This window comes from Euprymna scolopes, chromosome 40 (genome assembly GCF_053919585.1).
Source record: "Euprymna scolopes isolate OS-2025 chromosome 40, ASM5391958v1, whole genome shotgun sequence".
NCBI classification, from domain to species: Eukaryota; Metazoa; Mollusca; class Cephalopoda; order Sepiida; family Sepiolidae; genus Euprymna; species Euprymna scolopes.
Window position 1 is genome coordinate 4,244,336 of NC_136521.1, and position 15,125 is coordinate 4,259,460.

At 34.5% G+C, this 15,125-nt stretch overlaps 1 protein-coding gene and 1 pseudogene across 1 annotated transcript in view; one reads left to right on the forward strand and one right to left on the reverse strand.

Annotated features, from left to right (window-relative positions):
- LOC145265356 (carbohydrate sulfotransferase 11-like) overlaps positions 1-15,125 on the reverse strand; it is a 208,174-nt gene that overhangs the window by 84,011 nt on the left and 109,038 nt on the right. The window lies entirely within an intron of this gene.
- Positions 8,530-8,673, forward strand: LOC145265839 (U2 spliceosomal RNA; annotated as a pseudogene).

Sequence of the window (15,125 nt, forward strand, 5' to 3'; positions counted from 1 at the left end):
GGAATTGCTTGGTCAACAAATACACTTAAATATATTTTGATCAATGCAGATGTCGTATTTATTATATTATATTAGACCTAAATTTAAAAAAAAAAAAAAAAAAAAAAAAAAAAAGACTCGTGTGCTACCACCAAGAATCGAAACTAGTCTAAAAATTAAAACATGAACCAAAAGCTATTACATTATGCATGCATATTTGTAATGCAGTCATTCGACTTTCACCTAGCACCAATTTTCCCCGGCTAAATCCCAAATATAAAGTTTCATGTCTCTAGACCAACAATTGACACAGGACTTTGGTAGGCAAAAGTTTTTTAAACATATATATATATATATATATATATATATATATTATACATAAATATATATAGAAAGAGGTTTGTGTTTACTATAAACTTTTTACGCAAATATTGCAAAATCATGTAGAATATCTGCATGAATATGATTACACATAAGAGTTAACTAAAGATGAACATCTCATAAGAAAACTGAAAAATAGGGAATTAATCAAAATGAATGTTTAAAAGAATATGCAAATTAGCTTGATCTTTTGCAGAAGAATGAAATTCGACGACCCATATATAACAAAGTTGTATTTTCTTTTTAAATACAAAAAAAAAAAGGTTTTTAATATGAATATCAATATACCAAAAAAGAAAAAAAAATTATAGAAACATATATATATATATATATATATATGATGATGAGAATAATGGAAGTAATCATCCTGAAAAAGTCTTACTGTAAAGATGAAACGTTGATGTACGTGTGATTTGGTTTGTTTCCTTAGCTCTCTCTCTCTCATTATATAACTAGCAGGGTTACCTCGTTGTCTGGAGGTGTGTGCGAAAGGAGGGGGGAGGTAAAGTAAAGAATAAGCAAAGAAGTAACCCTTTTTAAATATCCAAACAAGAATAAAAACGATTTAACGATAAAGTTCTGTACAAAATCGTCAAAACCAACCCCCCCCCAAAAAAAAACAGCGAAGAAACGTTAAGCTTCTTTAAGAAAGACGTGTTCTGAAAAACGAAAACAAAAAAACCAGCGAAGAAGAAGAAAAAAAGGCATAACCCTTCGATTCGCTTAAATCCAATAGTGCATTTCACCCAGTCCATTTCAGTTTTTTTTTTTTTTTTAACCCAAACCAGTGTTTCTTCGTACTGTTCCCTGTGAACGGAGCGGCAACGGTGTAAGTGGAAGTGGGGGTAGGAGGAATTTATTAGAGAGAAAAGATTTTACAACTTCCATTGATTCTAACCGATTTTTGCCGTGAACTGTCACCAAAAAAAATATAGGAATCCACAATTATCGAGGAAGTGTAGAGGTAATAGGCCTATAACACACCTCAGATAATCTGCTGCAGTTTGTGCATATTACATTTGCATGAAATGTCTTGGTTTTCAATCCTATTAAGGTCAAAATCAGAGGGGAAAAAGGAGTTCATTATATATATATATATGTGTGTGTGTGTGTGTGTGTGTGTGTACAGATAGAGAGAATAAGATGATTTATAATTTGTAATTAAAATTAAAAATCGGTTTCCCAAGGAGGAACAAACAAAATCAATAAATTGTACGATCGTTTCAGAACCAATGTTTTTATTGAGATGGACAAGAAGTCTTGGACAATAATTTTATTTAGGTTTTTGAAACAGTCTACTCATCAGCAAAAATATTGGGTGTTTTTTTTTTTGTTAAAGACACCAAAAATAAAACTAGCATTAAAAAAAAAAAAAAAAAAAAAAAAAAAAAAAAAAAAAAAATGGGCAGATGTATCTGGAAAATATTTAAAATATAAAAGAAAATAGTTACTTTTTTGATGTTGAGAAACATAGTAAGATAAAATGAAAATGAAAATAAAAAATGAAATAGAATCAGGTTGAAAGGTTAAGGGTGGATATTTTAAATATTTCTAATAAAAATATATATACCTTTTAATGGTTCGCCTTTTAAAGCTCGTAAGTATCATCGTCAATGCATTCATTGGAATGTCAAATGTAGTTTATGAATGCTTGAAAATGTTGATACATACAAACTTTCAAAGGAAACGCCAATAGAATAATATTACCAGTTTAAAATCGTTAGTAACGCTATATTTGAATTCAACTTAAGTATTTCAATTACAAAGGGAGATAATTATAGTCAAATAGAAAAATAAAGAATTTAACTGTTCAAAGGGAGATAACCACTAATTAGTTATAAGTTGAATTTTTATCTAATGGTTTAAAGATGTTAATATTAGTAAAATCAATAATAGTAATAAATGAATCTTCTTGGTAGTAATTAAATAATATTTTTAATATTAATCAATTGTGATGGATGGCTCTCGTCTGGGTGAGGCCCCGTGTTTTGACAAGCTTCTGGGTTTGACCTTTACTCCTGATCTGAAATGGAACATGTACATCAAGTCTGTTGCCAAGGTCGCAGGAAAGATGGTGGGATCCTTCTACCGCTCCAGAAGATATCTCACTACTGATGCAATTCTCTATCTATATAAAAGCCAAGTACGGCCAAGGATGGAATACTGTTGCCATATCTGGGCAGGAGCTGCCAAAAACAGCCTATCCTGCCTTGACAGAGTACAAAATAGACTTCGTGGTTTAGTGGGGGATGCCCTTTTCTCTACCCTGCAACCCCTCTCCCACAGAAGAGACATTGCGAGCCTATCCTTGTTTTATCGTTATTTTCATGGCAGGTGCTCGTCTGAACTCCAATCCCTGGTCCCCCCTCGCCAAACTTTCACGAAAAACACCCGTCTAGCTGAATCCACTGTGAAAAATTTCCCCCACTCTATATCTGTGCCTAAATCAAAACGCGGATTTCATGAGCAAAGCTTCTTTCTTAGAACTGCACGCCTGTGGAACTCTGTTCCGTCTGCCTGCTTCCCTCCGGACTACAACTTGGATGTCTTCAAGTCTAATGTTAACATATTCCTAATGAACCGCCCCCCTAATTAAACACTTCATAAAATCTCCTCACTAACGTGATGTACTTGCAATAACCCTTATCCCTGAGTGGCTTCCGGGCCTTGATAAGTGGTGATCACTGTGTAAAAAAAAAAAAAAAAAAAAAGTAATTCTAATATTTATAGAACTTATATTAATAAAAATAGTAACATAAATTCAAAGTGAAATAGATAATAAAATACAAAACAATGGTAAAATATCAGATAAGATAATAGTAATAAAACTATAATAATAGTTATCAATTTATAAATGATAAATTTTAAGATAGATTAGTAATAAGAAAATTTTATGATTTATGGTGGCTTAAATTTGTCGAACTTAAACATTTATGAATGCATCCTGAAAAAATGTCTTTCAAGTTTTAGAGAACAGTTTTATTTTTATTATATTTTAAAATCTTAAGGGCTTCATATCTACAAAGTGCACAGAATCTGTCCCCCGGCATATATGCTTTATAAGATCCTATTATTTCCCATTTTAAATTGAAAGGAATATTTCCATCATTAAGTTGCCAAATATGTTTAGATAAAGAAGTCTGGTTTTTCAAGGAAGGATTTTTAAACAAGTGCTTATTAAACATAGGATTTCAACACATAAGTCCAGATGTGGAACCGAAGTAAATAACATTTTGTTTAATGTATTTGTTGTCAGCTAGATTAGGGATGGTATTGGTATGTTTGGCTGTATTTGATTGGTAGATTGGTTAAGATCAATTAAAAAGCATCAAAAACTACGTAACCCAGAAAAATGAATCACATTTTGTTGTTTTCAAAAACTTGTTATTTCAAATGTCTGCTTAAAAATTCTTCCGCGATGTGAGAAGTCACCTTGTAAGAATATCATAAACGATGGCGGTGAGTTGGCACAAAATAGTGCACAAGGGTTCAGGGGTTAATACCCAAAATTCAAAATGACAGAACGTAGTACATGCTACTTCATATAGAAACATTTTTTTTATTTTTCACAATATGGTCAAGTTTGATATCTTTGTAAAGCTATTTTAAAGCCGATTAATATTTACATAAAGACCATGGTCACAAAAATCAATAAAAAGAAAAATTTCTGTTGATAAAACTGAATTTTCATCATTTCTTTTTCTTTTTCATTTAACATAACAGATTTTGTTATGGAAAAAGCGATATGATAAAAATATGTGATCTCAAAGGTGAACCAATTTTTCTTGATTGATATTACAAAAAAAAAAAAAAAAAAAAAAAAAAAAAGCAGTTTCTATTTATGCTTACTTTTTTACAATGAAAAAAAAAAAAAATTTTAAAAATGAATTTTCTAAAAAAAAAAAAAAAAAAAAAAAAAAAAAAAAAAATTTTTATGTAAATTCTGGTTGTGAAGTCAAAATAATCTATATCTATATAATTACAAAACTCGAATGACCTTGTAACGGGTGTTGTAACCCAATATCTGGCTTACAACTTCCAGTTGCGCATGTGTACATAAACACCGCTTTTTTTTTTTTTTTTTAATTTATTCTCAATTTTATTAATACACCTTTCTTAAAAACATACATTTTCTTCTACACTACCAACATAACTCCAAAAATTTTTTTCGTAATTTGCATTACAAATAAATAATCAATGCGACAATAAAACATTGTTTTAATGTGTACATTTTCAGCATCCCAATTGTTATTTTCTTTGCGTTTAAATTATCCAAATAAACAATTGTTAATACTTTCTCCATTTTTTTTTTTTTTTTACATCGTTCATTTCCGTATTACATTTAAGTTATTTTATCGCAATTTCCTTACAAATAAATCTACTTTAACCCGTTGACAAATATAAGAGCATTTTACAACAGCGATTTACCCGTCTTCCTTTTTTTTTTTTAAATTTATTCTCCATTTTTAATCCACCCTTCTTAAAAAACATTCATACATTTTGTTGTACAAAAATGTTTTTTTTTTATTTGCATTACAAATAAATAATCAACACGACAATAAAACATTGTTTTACCGTGTACGTTTTCAGCGTCCCAATTGCTTTATTTTTTCACGTTTAAATTATCCAAATAAACCATTGTTAATACTTTCTGCTTTATTTCCACATTGTCTTAATTAGTTTCATTGACCTTATTATTAACGTATAAATTAAATATTTTACCCAATGGGTCATGAATGTTTGTTTAAAATAAATTAAAAAGGTTATATTTTATTTTCATTTTCTATTTAAAAAGCGATTCTTAACATGGGGAGAATGTTTTTAACTGTTCTGTACTTTCAACTAAACAATTTCATTTAAAAAAAAATTGATTTTTTTTTTTAACGGCATATCAACCTTTTGTAGGTTATTTAATGCCAAATCCAGTTATTTTGGGAATAGTATTTGATGTTGTATCCAGTTATTTTATGAGATTTTTATACTCAAGCTCCTTGTATTTTCAATCGTTAGTTCGTAGCTTTTGATTTGATTGTTTTATAGTGGATTTTGTCATTTTTGTTTTGTGCCTTGCAGAATATGATTGGGTTTTGCAATGGGAGGGGGAAAAGGGTTACAGTATGATTAAGTCCTGTATTATGAATGTAGTTATATTGTTGATAGTGTTTTATATTCAAATTGTCCTCATTCTTAAGGAAGGTTTCTTGGAGATAAATAACCAAAGGATTAAATTTGGTTTGCAACAATAAAATTTCATTGTAATTTGCCTTCAATCTTCGGCAATTCCATTAGATTTTCTTGTAATTCATAATTTTTTTTTTTTTTTTGGTTTGAGAAGTAACTTCAGTTTCCATGTCTTCTAATTCTGTAAATCTATTTGTAGTAGTAGTGGCTCCTGTTTATGGTAATTTCTTTATATTATTTTGTTTTTTGGTAGATGTATTTTTTGTTTGTTTTGCAAGTGTGTTTTTTTCACCACGGGGAAGATGTATTGGTGATCTGGGTGGTCTTTCTTTTTCACTGATTTTGTTTTTCCTTAGTTTCGTCTTTTTCAGATTCTGCACGACGAACTGGTGATTTTTGTGGTCTTTCTTTTGATCAACTTTATTTTCTTGGATGTTCTGATTTTGGTTGAGAATTTATTTTATTTGGTAACATTAGTTGATGATTTAATGGGATGATTAATTTTTGATATGTTTGATTTGATTTCATTTATAACTTTGGGCCAGTCGTTTGGTCCCAATTGTAACAATTTGTTTATTAGTATTTCGTATTTGGAGTCTTGGTTAGTAATGTTGGATGATATACAACTTCAGGTAACTTGAAAGTACGTCTTTTCCTTCATGTATCCATCTACTATTTTCCTGGCTTCGAGGAAGTAGATGTTTTTGGTATGTTTTATTGACACTTCCTTTTCTTTCTTCCAGATTCTGCATGCTCTAGCATGAGCAGGATGGTTTTCTCCACAATTTGCAATCAAGATTGCAGTCATTGACCACATCTGCCGCATACTGCATACCTAACCCTAACCCACATCTACCACACACTGCTCGTTCCCTACATGCATCCTCATGGTGCTCAAACTTCTGGCATTTAAAGCACCGAAGTGGGTTTGGTATAAAGGGTTCAACTTTTTCAACATTGAACCCAATTTTGATTTCTTTTGGGATAGTGGGTCTATCGAACTGCATAATGTAAGTGTTCGCATGTATAGTCTGATTCACTTTTTCTTTTATTGTAATTCTTTTAACGTTTATTACTCCTTGGTTTTTAAGTTCTTTTGTTATCTCTTCAGTAGTGCACATTGAGAGGTCTTTCGATTTTACTACACCTTTGGATGTATTCAGGTTCTTGTGTGGATAAAGTTTGGATATTTATGTTGTGGAAAGTTTTCATTCCTTGGAGAAAAGTGGCATGTTTTTCTCTTTCCACTTCCACCAGTAGGGTTTTATTTTTTTAAAGTTTTTACATTTTTGGGGGTAATATATGCCGATATAATTTTATGTATAATAAACGGTGATAAGTCAGTTAATTTGGTTTCTTCGGTGGATTCCAATACAATATATTTTGAGGATGTTTGATATAATTCATTATCTGAACTATCCGAGTTGACATGTTGGCGCTTGGAGTTTTTATTATTGGTCATATATATATATATATTTTAAATTCATTGTTTATGCTCCCCACCTCGGAGTCCAATATTGGGGCATGTTAAGGGGGAAACCCATTCGCCTTGCCATGCCAGGGCTACATAAACAGTATAAATGTTCCAAATGGGAGCCATGAGCACCCATAATCCTTTAGTTACACAATCCAAGTCATTTGTGGTAACTTCCGGCACTATACAGCCATGTCATGACTTTAATCATTTGGCACATTTGACCATAGCCACCGCCTTCTAACACATGGAAAAGAGGGGAAAATATGTATATAGTTTATAGTAGTACAGGCTAGAACTGTATTTGTTACGGTTTACAGGAAATTGATAGAAAAGTAGATGTGTTAGGGCTTGGCGTAACTAGCCGATTGATCAGCTCGGGCCTTACCGACCGCCTGTCTAGCCTTGTATAAAGCCAAAGTGAAGTGTTGCAACTGATATCTTTAATTTCCCTAGATATCAGTTACTCAGCCACCAGGATCCTTTTCCGAGTCATTACGGGTCACCACCCACGGCCAACAGGCGGCCCCTTTGAAAGGCTTTTACTCTCTGCAGGGGGACAGTAGGTGTTTTCTAATGCCCCACCGGCGGGGTTGGGAAATAGGGAAGGAAAAAAAAAGAGAAGGGAAAAGGGGACCGTTTTTGTTTTTGTAGAACATAATTAAGTTTTACAAAAGAGAATAGAAAACAAAAACAGAAGTTTAACGTAGGTGCATTTCGTCTCAGGAAGCCACTAGACAGTCTGATCTGGTAGCACCAGTCAAAATTTGAATTTAACTATAATAAGTATTATGGTATCTGTTCAGTGCACATTTACCTATAAGTATGGCAAACCACTTATAATTCAATGGCTGTAAGTTTGTTTTTTCAAAAATAAACAATTATAAACAGAACGACTCGGAGAAATCTATATTCTTTTTTTCATTTTAATATACTTTCATAGAAATGTTTCTGTTATGTCACAAAAAACAATTTTCTTTACGTCACAAGTGTCACACTCATACATGAATTCCATAGCTAATATAACATACTGACCCAACGGGTCACGGGTAGTCTAGTATTTTTCTAGAGATCAGACTGTTTCAGAATGACCTTCATTTACAATACAGATCTTGGCCTTTTGGTCAAGATCAAAGTGTAGTAAGACTTCAAAGTCTCATCTGTTACATAGTCAAAAAGACCCTGTACCCTCCCCCTCCCAATTTCTTGTAGGGCCTTGTGCCTAATTTTGTTGAATTGAATTTTTTGTACGTTTTTTATGTTCAATTTTTTCTTTCTCAATAAAATATATAAACAAGATCAAAGTGTAGTATCTGTTCCGGCAGATGCTGCAAGCTATGACTAGCTATGACTAGCAAAGACCAGATGTGGGGGCAACCCCACATGCCTGACCATTAACCAGCTCCCATTTCCCACCTCTCGGGAGCTGGTCCCCTTTTTCCCTTCCCCCTCCCTTCACTCCTCACATTAAAAATCGGCCTTGTGCCTAATTTGCTCGGTGGGGGAGCAAATAAACACCATCTTGGCCTTTTGGTCAAGATCAAAGTGTAGTATCTGTTCTTCAGATGCTGCACTTCATTTTCTTGTTCTCTTTCGGTGGAGGAGAAATCCTTCACGACGGAGACAATTTTTATTTTTGTGCCTTTTCTCCACGTTAAAAAACGACCCTGGTGTCTAACTCTGTCCCGTGGGGAGGCATAGTAAATAGGTACAATACAGATTTTGATACAGAAAAAAGTGACGTCATAAAGAATTCTAAAAAATATGTTAAGATTTAAAAATGAATATTCTAAAAAAGTTCTTGACATATTGAGTTTTATGCAAATTGTGGTTGTGAAGTCAAAATAATATTTTTCTAGAGATCAAACGGTTTTAGAATGAATTTCATACTTTTTCTTATACAACACAGAAAAAATTGAGGTCTTACAGAATTCTTAAAAGTGTGTTGAGATTTAATTCGATTACTGTAGCAAAACAACATTTGATGTCGATGGTAAACAGTTTCTTTGACATTTGACATGATGGTGATATACTTTATCCTCAAGAAATCAATCCGTGTTCATTGGGATGCATTTCAAAATGGAAAATGAAAAATCTGTTTTACTGAAACATTTTTTTACAATAACGAACTTTAAAGTAGTTTAGATTTTTCTTTCAAAATTGTTCTTTTGCTTTTGGGAATTCTAGGCGTTGTATTATCTCGACATTTGTTTCCAGCCGTCCTGTACACACACTTCACTTGCCACTGGTATTTAACATTGTCTCAGGAGAGGTGTGGTTGAAGATTGCACGCCTCCTGACAAAAATTTAATGCACAGATCCATAGTCTGCCGAAGATTGAAGGAGCCTGTGTGTATATACAGAGTGCAACTGTTATGCACAGAATGTGTTGGAGTTTGTGCTGGTTTTGTTTTCTTTATACTTGCACCCCCTTGGTAGTCATCAATGTGAGAGACTGCAACACGGCCAGGAGTTGTTCAAGGCACACAAAAAGCTAAAATAGGATTGTTAATCAAGGTCTGGCAGTGGTTGAGACAAAGGACTGAATATATTTAGAGTTAGCTTACGGACAGTTTTAGGAGTTGTAATGAATTTTGGGACAATTTGTGGACAGTTTTGGGTTTGAGACAGTTAATGACAGGTCGCAGCTTGGACCAGATGAAGAGCATTTTATTAGGTCATGATGAGGAAATTAATTCATTACAACCTTGCCAGAAGATGTAGATGCGGACCATAGCACTTTGATCCGAACCGAATATGTTGGAGTCTTGTTTCTGTCAAGTTTGTGTTTTGAATCGTTTTAATTTTTTATGCTTTAAAACCTGTGTGCAACTCCTCAGCAGTCACCAATATGAGAAACTATGACACAGCCAGAAGAGAAGATAAAAGAGAAGCTTAGAAGTTTTAGGGTCGGCGTTCATTGTCGAGGGGTAGCAATGTAGTGGCACAATTATAAGAATTAGGAAAGTCAGCAAAAAAAACAAAAAAAAACGGTGGAATTCTAAACAAATTAGAACAAACAATAAGTATCCGATGTCAGGAATTTTAGGAGCAGGAATTTTAACTGATAGAAATCTGGCAAATAAATTTTTCTTTTTGGTTGAACATAACACCTTGTTATTTCGTTATCTTTTCCCTCCAAGTCTTGTTTAATACAACATTATTGGGGTTGCTTCCTTCTCCTGGTCTCATAGCACTGTTGTATTATTTATAAGATTAGCCGGGTCACTAGTTGGGGGTTGTTTGCCCCCCCCCCAACTTAGCCCCAAAAGTCCCCAGGGAACATCAAATCCTGATGAAAATGAACAAATGGTGCAATTTAAGGCCTTAAAATATGTAAATTTGAGTTGGCGCCATGCAAAAAAAAAAAAAAAAAAAAAAAAAAAAAAAAAAAAAAAAGAAATGACTAAATCCATCATTTAAAACTATGTGGCAAATATACCTAGTGAACAAGAGACAGTTGGAATCTTAAAAATCTCTTGGTAGGAATAAATGAGATAACAGGTGAATATCCAGTAGAATAAAATAAGAAAATTGAAAGAAAAAGTATATATATATATATATATATATATATATATAAAAAACAGTATAGCTACATTCAAAGATCCAAATATTTATTTTTCATGCAAAACAGCTTCTTCAGCATATTTCGATACATTTTTTTACAGACATGTTTCATTATGCACAAACAATCAATTATCATTATGTCAATACTGACTCTTTTCGTGCATATACTCATAAAAAAAAAAAAAAATTTTAATTAAATGTCAGAACAAGTGAAGCATGCATGGTCCCCTGTGAGTACACAGTGAACGAGGTATAAAAAAATGACTAAGTTCAGCATTTGCACCCTCCTCCCCCATTTAGCCCCAAAAGTCCTCAAAGGACGTCAAATCCTGGTGAAAATGAACAAATAGTACAGTTTTAGGTCTTAACATATGTAAATTTGAGTTCAGCACCATGCAAAACTGCTAAATAGACATACACAGAAAATTTTAGACAAATATGGTAAAATGGTACCAAAAATTGAGTGTTTTTATGCTCCCTAAAAGAGCCCCTGGGGCACACCCATGAGTTATAGCGAAGTATAGACAAACAAAAATATATAGAAATCCGTTACAATTTTTTCAGAAAGTTTTATAAAAATCCAAGACAATTTTTTTTTTAATAAGCACAAACGTGTCAATTTTAGCCATTTTAACTTGAGCTTCAATCTATGCCCCCCACCCACCAAACTTTCATGAAAAACACTCGTCTAGCCAAAACCACTATCAATAATTTCCCACGCTCTTTATCTGTGCCTAAACCTAAACGTGGATTCCACGAACAAAGCTTCTTTCTTAAAACTGCACGCTTGTGGAACTCCTCTCTTCCATTTGCGGCTTTTCAACTGACAACAAAATGGTCATCTACAAGATTTTGATCATCCATCCCCTTAAGTAGTCCCATTTACTAAATTTCCATTAAGACGACATGTTCCCATTGACTACTGTACACTAACCCTTATCCTCAAGTGGCCTCCGGGCCTTGATAAGTGAAACTGTCCCTACCAAAGTACTCTGTCAATTTTCAGTTTACAGACTCAAGATGTGACATAAGGGGTACTGAGATTTTGAAAAATCTTTTTAATCGGTTTTCAGACAGAAATTTGGCTGTCAAGAGGTCAAAGTTCAACGATCTGACCTTTGAAAACTTTAGCAAACTCTTCTGCCAATTTTGGGTCTAAACACTTGAAATTTTAAATGTAGGTTACGTGGACATGGATCTAACTTTTTAATTTGATTTGAGACCAAAACAATGAATGTTAAGGAGTCAAAATTGGGGTCAAAGTTAAAAAAAAAATTGACCTCTGCGGTCTCTACCAAAGTACCCAGCCAATTTCTGGTCTAAACATTTGGAATTTTACATAAAGGGTATTCAGAGATAGCGCAAGCTTTTTAATCGGTTTAGGTCGAAAATTTGAGCTGTCAAGGGGTTGAAGTTCAAAAGAATTGACCTTTGTGGTCGCTAGCAAACTATTCAGCCAATTTTTGGTCTAAACATTTAAAATTTTGCATAACGAGTATTCAGTCATGTTTTGGTGTGAAAATTTGGCAAAAGATCAAAGTTGAAAGAGTTGACCTTTGCAGATTCTCCCAAACTCCTCCACCAATTTTGGGTTTAAAGACTTGAAATTTTAGATGTAGGTAACTTGGGCATGGGTCAAACTTATTTTGATTTGAGAACAAAATAAATGTAAAGGGGTCAAAATTGGGGTCAAAGTTAAAAATTACTTCGGTGGTCTCTACCAAATTACTCAGCCAATTTACATATTATATAAGGTATTCACACACAGTTATGAACAGTACATAGAGCCTGAGCAAAACCAGGCTGAACTGCTAGTATACATATAAATTGAAAATTAGTCTCTTTCTACTCGCTATATACCATCCTTATTTCTCTTCAACTAAATAATATTTGTACTGATTATGATGGACTACTCCAATCTCCTTTTTATTTTTTTGAAAAAAACATGGCCAAGAAAAAAAGACAAATTAGCTAGTCAAAATCAAATTATTTTTATTTTTACTAATATCAATTTCAAAGCTACTGGACAACTTGGGTACGCAGTTGAGCAGCAACATATTTGTTCACACTACATTTAAATTTCTGTATTTTAGTATGCTCGGGAAAACGCCACGCTTGACGATCTAATAATCACCCCTGCTCAGGTGCATGCTATCATAAAAAACCTTGACACTTCAAAAGCATGTGGACCCGACCTCATACCAGCTGTGCTATTAAAAAAGTGCTCAGCCGAAGTAGCTCCAGTTCTCTCCAAACTCTACAACAAATGCCTTAATGAATCTTGCTTTCCGGGCTGTTGGAAAACTGCTTCCGTGGTACCAGTATTCAAGAATTCTGGCGAAAGAACTGACCCATTAAATTATCGCCCTATTAGCCTCCTCCCACTTTTTGCCAAAATATTTGAGACCTTAATTAACCATGCTCTACTCCAGCACCTTACAGATGCTAAACTTCTGACCGACCAACAATATGGATTTAGACAAGCCCGTTCCACGGCAGACATCCTCACTGTAATCTCTGAACGCATATACCATTCACTGGACAAAGCGAGAGAGGGCAGAGCGGTAGCTCTAGATATATCCAAGGCTTTTGACAGGGTATGGCATGAGGGTCTCCTCAGGAAGATTAGATCATACGGTATCACTGGTAGAATACTTAACATAATTAAATCCTTCTTAGATAAGAGAAAAATCCAGGTTGTCCTCGACGGTCGTACATCTAAACAATATGATATAAATGCGGGAGTGCCCCAGGAGTCTATCCTTGGACCTCTGCTGTTCCTGATATTCATAAATGACCTCCCCGACAAAATTGCCTCTGAGATGGGTATATATGCTGATGACACCACACTCTATAGCAGGCTCGACAGGAAAACAAATGAACATATATCCAAAGTAATGGCAGAAACACTAGAGGATGACCTCCAATCAGTAGTGGAATGGGGACAAAAATGGATGGTCACGTTCAATGCCGCCAAAACAAAACTGGTTTCATTCAATAATTACAAGAAACCTCTACCACCTATAGCAATGGCCAACAACTCTTTATCTGAGAGTACGTCACTCCAGCTCCTTGGCCTAACGTTCACAGGAAACATGAGCTGGAACAATTACATCGAGAGCATTGCCAGGGCCGCTGCGAGGAAGGTGGGCTCTCTCTACCGTGCTAGAAAACTTCTAACACCCGAAAGTATCCTGTATCTCTACAAGGCCACTATTCGCCCATGTATGGAGTATTGCTGTCATATTTGGGCTGGTGCATCGGCTACTAGTCTCTCGCTCCTTGACAGGGTTCAAAAGAGAGTCGCAAATCTGATAGGCCCTAAACTGGCATCTAAGCTTCAGCCTCTGTCCCATCGTCGAAACGTTGCATCCCTCTGCCTGGTCTACAAGTATTATAATGGTGAATGCTCTGATGAACTGCAAGCACTTGTGCCCCCACGACGTAAACACCCTCGACAGACCCGACAAGCTGCAAAATCCCACCCCCACACTGTAGAGATCCCTAGATGTAAAAGATCTTTCTACTCCAGTAGTTTCTTCCCCAGAACCGCTAGACTTTGGAATTCCATTCCAGGTCACTGCTTCCCCAACTGTACTGACTTGCATAAGTTCAAGTGCAACGTGAACCAACATCTCGCTGCCCAAATCCCTACATAGTAGCCCAGTAGATGTTTCCCCTGATAGTAGCCCCCTACACCAAAGTGGCAATGTGCCTTGTTTGGGGTGAAAATGTAATAAAAAAAAAAATAAAAAAAAAGAAAAAAAAAAAGGGAATTTCAAACAGAGAAAGAAAATTATCCAACATCTTGAGACCTCTACGGTGAAGGTGTGGGATTTTTCCGCTTGTTCGGTGGGTTGAGAAGCTAACAAGCGATGCAACTTCATTAGATCATATTCTGTGGAAGCATAAAAAAAAAAAGAAAAAAAAATGCAGAGGGATGCAACACTGTGGTGATGCGATAGATGGAGTTTGGTAGGTTAGAAACTTTTTTTTGCATTCCTGGTTTGTGCATTAGCCCAGATGTGACAACAATATTCCATGCATGAGCAAACGGTGGCTTAATGTTGCGCCGTTAAAAGGCTGGTAATAATCAAGGCGAACACAGTGGTATAGTTAACAAAGTGTATCAGCAAAAGTGAATCAGCAAAAGTGTATCAGCAAAAGTGAATCAGCAAAAGTGTATCAGCAAAAGTGAATCAGCAAAAGTGAATCAGCAAAAGTGAATCAGCAAAAGTGAATCAGCAAAAGTGAATCAGCAAAAGTGAATCAGCAAAAGTGTATCAGCAAAAGTGTATCAGCAAAAGTGAATCAGCAAAAGTGTATCAGCAAAAGTGAATCAGCAAAAGTGAATCAGCAAAAGTGAATCAGCAAAAGTGAATCAGCAAAAGTGAATCAGCAAAAGTGAATCAGCAAAAGTGAATCAGCAAAAGTGAATCAGCAAAAGTGAATCAGCAAAAGTGAATCAGCAAAAGTGAATCAGCAAAAGTGAATCAGCAAAAGTGAATCAGCAAAAGTGAATCAGCAAAAGTGAATCAGCGTC